An 11732-nucleotide genomic window follows, 5' to 3' on the forward strand; every position below is an offset into this window, starting at 1 on the left:
CACATATGAAAGCACTAGTTTATCCTATCTGAAATTTGCTAAGAAGTCACATTAAATGACCTGAGACATTAGCCTTCATAGGCTGTATTTCACTGCTAATTGAAAAAAAAAAAAAAAAGGGAGTACCAGGATATATGAAATAAAGAATTTTGAAATGGGAATGGCGCCATATATGTATATATATAAATATATTTTTATCCTAATTCTTGCCCTGCACAGAACTCTAATACACATCTTCCAGGGTACCAGTGTTAAAACGTAGAGTCTTAATTTTCTTCATATGTACACCTCTTCGCCTATTGCTGCCCCCACAGACTTGAATAACACTTCAAAGTAAGAGGGAATTCAGCAAGTTGGGTTGGGTTTTTTGTTTGTTTGTTTGTTTTGTTTTGTTTTGTTTTTTAATTGACTGCAGTGGTCACTAAACCCTTTCTTGATAGATTTTCTATTAAAGATCAGGCAGCTTTGAATTGAATTGCACAATATTTTAACAAGGATGTAACACAGAATTGGCTTTCTCCCCCTAGAAAATATTGTCACTTGTTTTTATTTGACGTAGGAATGATTAGGAGTAGTTCTTGCCAATGCTGTTTTCATCCACCAGTGGCCAGAGTCATCATCATCCTTGGAATTTCTGATAGTGCCTTAGATTGGCTGAAAGAAAAGGGATTAACATTAACTAAAACAGTGTAGTGTAAAATTTGGACCTCAGACAAGATACCAGGTCTCGTTCAATTTGACTTCCACATGTGTGAGCAGACTATATTAGCAGCTGCAGGAGCATGACTGTGGAAGGACCGAGGCACTGTAAGCAGTATCATCCATTGATATTTACCAATACCACCTTTGTAGTTATTGGTCACTGCTAAGCTTTCATTGAAAATCCTATTAACCTAGTTCAGTTTTCTACAAGTTAAGTTGTCTAGGTGGATCTGGTGGTTCATGCACCAATCTGAATGCCACTTCTTCATTTCAGTCGGCGTTTCTTTCCAGCTGTGTGTTTTTGCCTATTTGTTGCTTGTGCTTTATTTTCCTAGTCCTTTGTGGAATATAGTGATATATTGTGTTAATTTGGACAGTGACGGTTTTTTAAAACCATATACTGACTGAAACATGAGCCAGAGCTGATTGCTTTATTAATGAATGTTATAGAGTACGTATTTCAGGATCTTTCATCTAGTGAGCAGTACACACATAGGCCAATTCAAAAAATAGAGCTTGCTCAACCTCTATACTTCACGTACTACAAGATATAGCACTTTCAAAATGAACCTAAACTTCTACAGAAACTTTCTTATAGGTTATGCCTTTTATTTTAAGACTTATTGTATTCGTTTCAAGTGCCATTAGGTGATATATATATGTAGGCCTTTGATATATAATGCTTTGTGTACAAAAAAAAAATGGTAGATGGTATTTTAAACAGGTACATTTTTACAGTGTTTTCTTATCGATTTGCTATATTGCACAGAATCAGTGTGTGTCTTTTCATATGGTTTTACAATGGTTTATTTTTTTACAAGGTTTACGTATCTCAAAGCACACTGTCTTCCCAGTCTGTAAGTAAGTTAAAAAAGATACCAGTTCACCCAAGTTACTTCTAGCCTACTGAGATCCATGTGACATTGGAGGAAATCTTTTCATTGTTGATATTAGTCCTTAGTGAAGGCAGACTGGTTTTTCTGACTCATAATCCCTCGGTGAGTCTGTCTTGTTTTATTCACGCTGTCAGCAGCCAGGTCTATAACACCTTATATCCTGATTCTGTAGGTCTACATAAATGCCTAAGTTGTATTGTACTTGCAGAGTGCTCCTTTGAAATTATATGCAAGATAATTCTACCAGCCTTAGTAACAGCACCCAGATCACCAGTATGCCTTTCTCCAATGTTAGCAGCCCCTGGAGATGGAAGGCAGTATCTTTTGATAGGTCATCTAGCTCTGCAGATGATACAGAATTATTGCTGATGTATAAGACACTCCTTTGTTTAACCTTCAGTGGTACAGACGAACCAGAATGAATGTCTATCTTCTCAGAAACCCTCCTTCAACATGATATGGGATCATGCTGCTACTGTCACTTGGGATACAATTCTTCATGGTGCTACAAACTTCTGTCTCATTCAGTTGTATTTTTTTTTTATCCATAGGAAAAGGACTACATAGGTGTAAAGGTGTACAATATATTTTTATACTGTGACTTAATCTGTCATTAACAAACTTTTACACCACCACAATGTATTCTTGTACGCTTGCAAAAGGAGATCTTGGATGTGCAAATTTTACCAGAACAAACCCAGCTTTTGTCCACAAGGTGACTGTAACTGAGAATGGAAAATGGGCTTGATGTAGGGTGTGGCGTGAAGAACATGCTGTAGGTTACTAACAGCCCTTTGATTTTAACAAAAACTGGGAATCCATTAGAAAATGGATTGCATCATGCCTGAACATAAGCTGACTGCTGAAATTGTATTTTTAGCTAATGAAAAAGTGTTTGGACTAGTATTCTAAACATGTCCTAATGGTAAAGTTTTGAGTCAAATAGAAATGGGGGAAAAAATCTGCATTCCAGACTGAATTTTGTATATTTTTATTGCATTTTAAATTGCTATTCTGTGATATTGGAAAATCAAGTGGCTTATCATGTATATCATGTACTTAAAATGTATTCACAAACTACTGTTGTATTTGTATAAAATATAGACAAAGGTCATCTTTGTGTGTGTGTGTGCCTTCTGTAAAGCAGCATCACATCTTGAGGCTGCAGTGATACTGTACTTTAGAAACTTAACATCTGAGAAGCACACTGCTTCTTGTAGGGATACCCACACCTACATCCTCACTCACTGCTAGCTATCACTGCAGCTTCTTATGGCCTGCAATGGTACCTGTAGTAAGGAAAAAGGGTTATGAATTCCCTAGAATATATGAAGAGAACTACAGGCTACTTTAGATCATACAGATCCTCCCCAATCCTCGCAGATGGTACTTTGCTGTAACATGTTTTCTTCTGCTGATTTTAGAAAATAGTAATTCTTTGAGAATTTATACACATATATAATTATTTTGATCATATTTACCCTTCACTTTTCCCAGAATCATTCCCCCCTCCCAACTTTATGTCCTTTTGTTTTTTTTAATAACCCCTGACATCCATTTTGTATGATCCATATAATTAACTCATGGATGGAGGAACATGGGCCACCTACAACTGCTGAGTGTCTTTTGATTTGCTATTATAAGGCTGGAGCTGCAGCCTCCAGAAGGTCATTTGTATTATGAATGAAATTGCAGGTTGCAGGAGATGTGAGACTTTCGAGCTTTGGGAGAGTCTGGAACGATGGCTCAGCTGTCAAGATTACTTTTTCTTGCAGAGGTTCAGGCTCCATTCCCAGCACTCACACACTGGCTCACAATTGTCTATAACTCCAGTTTCAGGGGATCCAGTGCCCTCTTTGGCCCTCCACAGGAACCAGGAACACATGTGGTGCACAGACACACATGTGAGCAAAACATTCATACCCGTAAAATATTTCTAAAAGACTTTTGAGCCTTTAGAGGAAAGGCTGAGGGTGAATTATTTTTAAAGTCAAAACTTGTAGGGCTGGGGAGGTGGCTCAGGCAGTGAAGTGCCTGCTAGACAAACTTGAGAACCTGATTTCAATCCCAGAAGACAAGCAGAGGCAAGAGACTACCTGGAGCTCACTAGTCCTCAGGCTAGCAAATCCGTGAGCTCCAACAGTCAGAGACTGTCTCAGAAGTCTTCTAACAGCAGGCTCCTTTGGCCTGTAGGTGCACACGTACACAAAATGTCAAAACGTGAATGTAGCGGAGTTTAGAATTCACAAATGCTCTTCCAGTAGTTGTTTACATTAAGATAAAATTGACATTATGCCTTATTTGAGCAATTATTGCCAGCCATAGGAATTACCTTTTTACAAGTTTTGGTTGGTCCACTACTTTTTACTAAATCAAGTTTTGACCATTCAGATAAACCAGAATGGTTACCACGTTCATCATTTCACCTAAAAACATAGTAGGCAGGAAAGCAACTTCCAGGAAAAAGGACAGTTCTCCAAATGTGTTTAACAGCTTTCCAGAAACCAGTTATGGAAGTAACATGTGTCTTACAGTCACTTTGCAATGGGCTTTGACCAGGTAAAGGAAATAGGGGCTCTCCATATTTGTAATTCTGTTTTCCACTTAATCCCACAAGTATGAAAATATCCCACATTAACCCTTAGAATTAACACTAGATACATTCCTATGTAAATCTGATCCAGTGAAGTGCTTCAAGGATAGCTTAGAGAGGGGAATTGTGCCTTTTTATAATGCCCAAGAGGTGAATACTCTGAGAAAAGACATTTAAGATTAACTTGTTTAGAGTATGAGCTCCTCTGAGGAAATTTTGTTAGATCTGTAGTTTTCTTATTGCCAAGTCTTTGGAGCTACATGAGAAATTCATAGTCTTTACTCACCATTAGGTGGAAAGCTTCAGTGTAGTATAGCTTGAGCTAGGCTGCTGGTCTTAAGTAACATTTACTCAAACATACCCTAAGGGCAAGGGCACTCACTACTTCACCAAACCCTGGAACTCCAAAGAAGACAACTTGACTAAAAGGAGCAACGTGTTGCCTGATGAAGTATCTGAGACAGGTAGTGGCAGTATCTTGACTGAAGGCAAGGCCCAAACATTGTTTTGAGCCATTCTGAACTTTTTGTTCCCCCTAGAGAAAAAAATAGTTAAGTATTTGCAATTTCAACCTAAAGCAAAAACATCAAAATATCTTCACTTCAACTGTACCCTATTCCACAAAGAAATCATGGAGTCACTCACTAGGCTTGGTAGCCAGTCTGGTCAAGCAGTCTAGATGTCCCTTTGAAAAAATATTTTTAAATAAAGGTAATATTTAAATTAATAGACATGGAGTGAAGCAAATGACACTTCTTGATTTGGGTGGTTCTCTTCTCATTATTCAAAGGCAAAGGAAATTAAAAGGTAAATTCTCACAAATGAGAGAATTCTGTTCCTGGACAGCCATCAGCTCCAAGCTGGAATAGCAGCTCTTCCTTGATTCTATCCTGCTTGCCTTCCCTAAAATTAGTGCTTGCCAGCCCCCCAAAGTGAGCCAGTTCCTTAACAACGACCCAATGCATTTGTTTTTCTATAGAACCCTATCACAGCTGGCTTCAACTGTTATTCTTTAGAGGAGACCTTTAGTGAAGCAAATAAAGACTTTAATAGCTTGTAGCAAAATCCATCAATTCACAGGTTCTGCCTCCTTTAGAAAACGTAAGACACCGTGTTCGGTGGAGGTTGTACCCACAAAGGAATCCTTAAAATTCTTTTTTGTATTGATCGTAGGCTACCGGTTTAAATGATTATCTCTTAATAAGTAATTTTTAAACATATGAACACCTGGCCTGGTTTTCTAAGTAGAGGTGTGCATGGAATGAGCACCAATGTGTATTATACATAAAAGACCATGTCTGTGAATCAAACATTTTTTGAAAGCAGGCCAATGGGTCACTACAACACTATAGTCAGAGGGGCTGAGGAGATAGCAGAGTATCTCCTTTTGTTGTCTTATTGCTATAGCTAGAACTTCAAATACTATGTTGAATAGATATGGAGAGAATATGCAGCCATGTCATGGTCCTGACTTCAGTGAGATTGCTTTGAGTTTCTCTCCATTTAGTTTGATGTTGCCTGTTGTGTTACTGTATATTGCCTTTATTATGTTTAGGTATGTTCCTTGTACTCCTATTCTTTCCAAGACTTTTTATCATGAAGGGTTGTTGAATTTTGTTGAAGGCTTTTTCAGCATCTAGTGAGATGATCATGTGGGTTTTTTTTTTTCTTTTCTTTCAGTTTGTTTATATGGTGGATTACATTGATGAATTTTCATATGTTGAACCATCCTTGAATCTCTGAGATGAATCCTACTTGGTCATGATGGGTGATTTTTCTGGTGTGTTATTGGATTTGGTTTACCAGTATTTTATTGAGTATTTTTGCATCTATATTTATGAGGGAAATTGGTCTGTAATTCTCTTTCTTAGTCGTGTCTTTGTGTGATTTGGGTACCAGGATAATTCATAAAATAAGTTTGGTAATGTTCCTTCTGTTTCTATTATGTGGAATAATTTGAGGAGTATTGGTATTAGATGTTCTTTGAACATCTGGTAGAATTCTGCACTACATCTATCTGGGCCTGGGATTTTGTTTGTTTGTTTGTTCATGAGACTATTGATAACTGTTTCTATTTCCTTAGGTGCTATAGGTGTATTTAAGTTGTTTATCTGTTGTTGATTTAATTTTTTATTATTATTTTATTTTATATAACGAAGTCCAATTAAATGAAAACAAACATTTATACACAATATTTGGGAATTTGGGCGTCATTCTTTCCAAACTATTTCCTGCTGGTAAGGGGCGCTGTCATGGGGGATTCGAAGAAGATTCAGAAATCCTGGCTGTAGTCTGTAAGGCTGTTTTGTCCAGCTGTTTTGAATGTAGGATCACCTTGTACTCTGTTTCAGGCGGTCTGGCGTGATCAAACTACATTAGTCTGGAAGGAATCACATCTTTTCATTTTCTGTGGAAACAAAAATAGAAATCCTTTTCCCCAGTAACTTGTCCTACAACTTAAATTTTGGAGTCAAAGCATTTTTTTAATTTAATTTATTATTTTACATGTCGATCCCAGTTCCCTCTCCCTTCCTCCCTTCCTCCATCCCTCCCTCCCTCCCTCCATCCCTCCCTCTCTTCTTCCCTCCCTTTTACCCTCTCTGCCATCTCACATGCACTCCAACCACCCTCCCCTCCCATTCCCCCACCCCAATTCCATATGTAGGGGAATGCCATCCAGTTGGGGTCATGTAGGTCTGACAGGTCATGTGAAGTAGGGACTAGGGCTTCTCTCCTGTCTCTAGATTAAGGCAGTTATCCCTCCATGGGGGATATGTTTGCAAAGTCCTTTTGTGCACTAGGGATACATCCTGGCTCCACTGTCTGAGGTCCCTTAGACTGCTCAGTCCTTCTGGCTGAGACCCATATTCAGGGGGGCCTGAGTCAGTCCCATGCTGACTTCCCAGCTAGTTGATTTAATTTTTTATGTGGTACTTATTTGGAAAATTGTCCATCTCCGTAAAGTTTTCCAATTTTGTGGAGTACAGGTTTTTTGAAGTATGACCTAATGATTCTCTCGATTTCCTCAGTGTCTGTTGTTATGTCTCCCTTTTCGTTTCTGACTTTGTTAATTTGGATGTTCTCTCTCTGTCTTTTAGTTAGTTTGGATAAAGGTCTGTCTATTTTGTTGAATTTCTCAAGGAACCCACTCTTTATCTCATCGATTCTTTGCTTTGTATTGTTTTCTTTTGTTTCTGTTTTATTGATTTCAATTCTCAATTTGACTGTTTCTGCTGTCTACTCCTTCTGGGTGAGCTTGCTTCTTTTTGTTCTAGCACTTTCAGTTGTTCTGTTAATTCACTAGTGTGGGGTTTTCCCAGCTTCTCTATGTAGGCATTGAGTGCTGTGAACTTTCCTCTCGGCACTGCTTTCATTGTGTCCCATAAGTTTGGGTATGTTGTGAGGTCATTTTCATTAAAATTTAGGAAGTCTTTTATTTCTTTCTTTATTTCTTCCTCAACCCAGTGATGGTTCTGATGATCACTGTTCAATTTCTATGTATTTGTGGGCTTTCTGTAATTAATGTTGCTATTGAATTCTAACTTTAAACTGCTGTGATCTGATAGAGTACAGGGATTTATTCCAATTTTTTTTTTTTTTTTTTTTTTTTTTTTTTGGTATCTGTTGAGGTTTGCTTTGCTACTGAGTATGTGGTTGATTTTTGAGAAGGCTCCATGAGGTGCTAAAAAGAAAGTATATTCTTTTGTGTTTGGGTGGAATGTTCTATGGATATATGTTAAATCCATTTGAATCATCACCTCTGTTAGTTCCCTTATTTCTCTGTTAAGCTTCTGTCTGGCAGATCTGTCCAGTGATGAGAATAGGGTGTTGAAGTCTCTCACTATTAGTGTGTGGGCTTGGTTTTTGGTTTAAGCCTTAGTAATGTTTCTTTTACAAATGCAGGAGCCCTTGTATTAGGGGCATAGATGTTCAGAGTTGAGATTTCCTCTTGATGGATTTTTCCTGTGATGAATATGAAATGCCCTTCTTGATTGATTTTAGTTTGAAGTCTATTTTTTACATAATAGGATATCTACACCAGCTTGTTTCTTAGGTCCATTTGATGGGAAATTTTTTCCCAACCCTTTACTCTGAGGTAATGTGAGTCTGTGAGTTTGAGGTGTGCTTCTTGTATGCAACAGAAGGATGGATTCTGTTTTTTTATCCATTCTGTTAGCCTGTGTCTTTGTATAGGTGAATTGAGATTGTTCATATTAATGGATATTAATGACCAGTGATTGCTAGTTCCTGTTATTTTTATTTTTGTTGGTGGTGATGGCATTGTGTGTTTAGTTGCCTTCTTTGGGTTTTGCTACTGTAAGCTCATCTATTTCCTGTGTTCTGGTAGATGTAGGTGGTTTCCTTAGGAGCTTGGTGTTTTCCTTCTAGTACTTTCTGAACGGCTGGAGTTTTGGATAGGTATTGTTTAAATTTGATTTTATCATGAAGTATTTTGTTTTTTCCATCTATGGTTATTGAAAGCTTTGCTGGATAAAGTAGTCTGGGCTGGCAACCATGGTCTTTTGGTGTCTGCATAACTTCTGACCAGGACCTTCTAGCTTTGTTTTTGTTGAGAAGTCAGATGTGATTCTGATCGGTCTGCTTTAGCTATTAATATTCTTTCTTTATTCTCTATGTTTATTATTTTGATTATTATATGGTGAGGGGCCTTTTGTGAGTTTTTTTTTTCTTTGCCTGAAGCTCTGGCCTCTCTCTGACACTGCTTCTGGGTCCTGGGTCTAAGGCTCATGACCTCCCTCTGAAGCTGCTTCCTGACTGGGATTTGGGCCTCTCACTGATGCTGCTCTGGACCTGAAGCACCAGCCTTTCTCTCCCTGGTCATTATTATAGACCCTGTGCTTTCCCACCAATTTGCCTTCAGATAGCCTGTTCTCCATCCCTGGGTTGTATGTATTCATTCATTTTTTGCCCCAAATTCCATGTCCTGAAATCTGGCTCATTTTCTACCTTCTTATGGTTTCTTCCATAAAGATGCATTTGGTCTCCCCCACTGGATAGTAACTTACTTTCCCTCCAGATATTACCTATCATTGAAGCTTCAGATGTCACACAGTCCAAGCACCAGAGGCTAAACCTGTCTATTTCTGAGCCTGGGGCAGATAACTAACATCTACCTTTGGAATCAAAGGCAAATAACAATTCTCACCTAAAGGACTCATTCCTCTTAAGATTCAGTACCCTAAAAGAATCCACTCTTTCAAATTTGAATCTAGAAAATAGCAAGGAGCATACGTTTGAACAGAACATTCATACACAAATCGATAAGTCAAAAAATGCATAAAAAACTTGGAAAATCCAATTAGAGTTGATGGATGAAGAGCATGCTTTTTAAATGTTTTGACCCTAGGAAGTAATAGAGCAATAATTATATTGGACAAGTTTAGCTTTGTAAGAAAATCTAGAGATAACCCAGCATCTTTGTTGTTGGGAAGATGTGAGCGAAGGTGTTGATGCCTATGTTTCTTCATCCAGAACACACTGCAAATCTGTGAATAAAGGCAATCAGGTTGGGGAAGTGGATTTGGTGGCAAGTGTGGCTCAGCACTCCTATTCAGTAGGAAGCCCAAACAAATAGTATCCACTCTGTTCTCCAGTCATTAGTTAACCACCTAATGTGCACTGGGCACTCCAAGTGCTGAGAATGCATCTAACAAAACAATCCCTATTCTTCTCGTGTCACATCATACTACTGTGAGTTCACGAGGAATGGAAGTGTTTCTTTATTTATGGTCTGAATGTTTCCAAATACAGACACTCTCTAGTCATGATGGGGCTCCATCCATCCAACACATAGATTAAATTGGAACCGCCCGTCCTTGCCCAGTCAGCGTAGCAGAACACTGCAGATTATGCAGTGCTTGCCTCATGGTTGCATTGCTGCCTGGGATCTGCAGTTGGAGGCTATAGGAGCAGCATCACAAAAGATTAGAAGATAGCCCAGGAAAAGGTCAAAATGTAAAACGGCAGTGTGCTTTCCTTTATGAAGTGCACATTACTCACAAATCGCTAAGTCAAACCATCCTAATTTGGGCAAAAATACAAGAGGGGAAGCCTCAAGGGGGTAAGATTTCTGTTGGCTCCTTGTTTCAAAGATTTCAGCCCATGGTCTCTTGGCCCTGTTGTTCTACTGTGGTAAAGCAGAGCATCATGGCACAAACATTAGCAGGTGAGCCTCGTAGTTGTTTGCCTCATGGAGGCTCACAGTAGAACAAGAAGAGGCAGCCAACAGGATGTATCCTCCCAAGGGGCACTCCCAGTGACCTACTTCTCTAACTAGGTCCCAATTCTTAAGTTTCTACCAACTCTTAAAAATGCCATAAAATTCTGATAAACTCAGAGCACTAAATCCCAACCTCTGAACTCTGCTGCACTGGAAATCTGAGCCTTTCAGGAGACACATATTCATAGTCTTGCAGGGAAGGAGGGATGGAGGGAGGAAGGGAAGGAGGGAGGGAAAGAGGGAGGGAGGGAGGGAGGGAGGGAGGGAGGGAGGGAGGGAGGGCTCTTTTAACAGGGAACATAGTGAATGTGCACAGGTGGTGCTCTTAGTGGCTGCAGCTGAGGGCATCCTCTGTCAGAACCCCAAGCCAGTACAGATGCCTGAACACTAACAACCATCATGTGGGGAAGGAAAAGAAGTCCTGTTGTAAAGGGATTACATCACCATGGAAACTGGGCAGGGCTAGCACAGATGCCACCCTTTACACATTTCGCCTTGTCCCCACTACTGCCAGCGCTCTGCAGTTCCCAAACCCAGGCTCTGCGCTCCAAACTCCTGAGCCTTCAGCACAACTATGTAGAAGGGGTGGGGGTGGCTCCACACATGGCTAACCCCAAGCAGAAGGAAACTGCAATGAATCAAATGTGTATGAAGTTCGGTAAGTCAAGTTATCAATTTTGAAAATTCCATGATATTAAGAAATCATTAGATTGGGTCATAAAAAAAACCTACTAAGCCCCCCCAAAAAAATATTAACATAATTCAAAGAACATGGAAGAATTTTGAATTCTCCAAACCCTCTTGAATTATGGTTGACACTACCAGATTGCCCACCATAACAGCAGCATCAATATACATTTATTTCACTTTCTTGGTTGAGAAATGAGTGGTCTATGTGCATTTGTTCTTACCTTGCATTTATATACGCTAATTTTCCCAGAAGCGTGTCACTTTCTTCATCACTAAGACCTTGAAATTTCTAAGGAATTTGGGGAGATAGTGTGAATGGAGATTACAATTTGTATCAGAGTTCTCTGGAGCAACAGAACCAATAGAATGAATATATACTATGGGGGAAACTATTAAATTGACTTACACACTATGGTTTGAATAGTCCAACAATGGCTGTCTCATGAGAGAGAGGCTGAAAATCTGATAGTCCATGAGGCTGAGTGTCTCAGCAGTCCCAATGTAGCCTGAGGAGCCAAGGTCTTCAGCCCGGGCGAGAACCCTGGGGAAGCAGGTGCTAACATCGGTGAAGGAAAGCCTGGGGAGCAGGGTAGATGAACTTGGCAGCAAG

The sequence above is a fragment of the Phodopus roborovskii genome, unplaced genomic scaffold (genome assembly GCF_943737965.1).
Source record: "Phodopus roborovskii unplaced genomic scaffold, PHOROB, whole genome shotgun sequence".
In the NCBI taxonomy this organism is placed as follows: domain Eukaryota; kingdom Metazoa; phylum Chordata; class Mammalia; order Rodentia; family Cricetidae; genus Phodopus; species Phodopus roborovskii.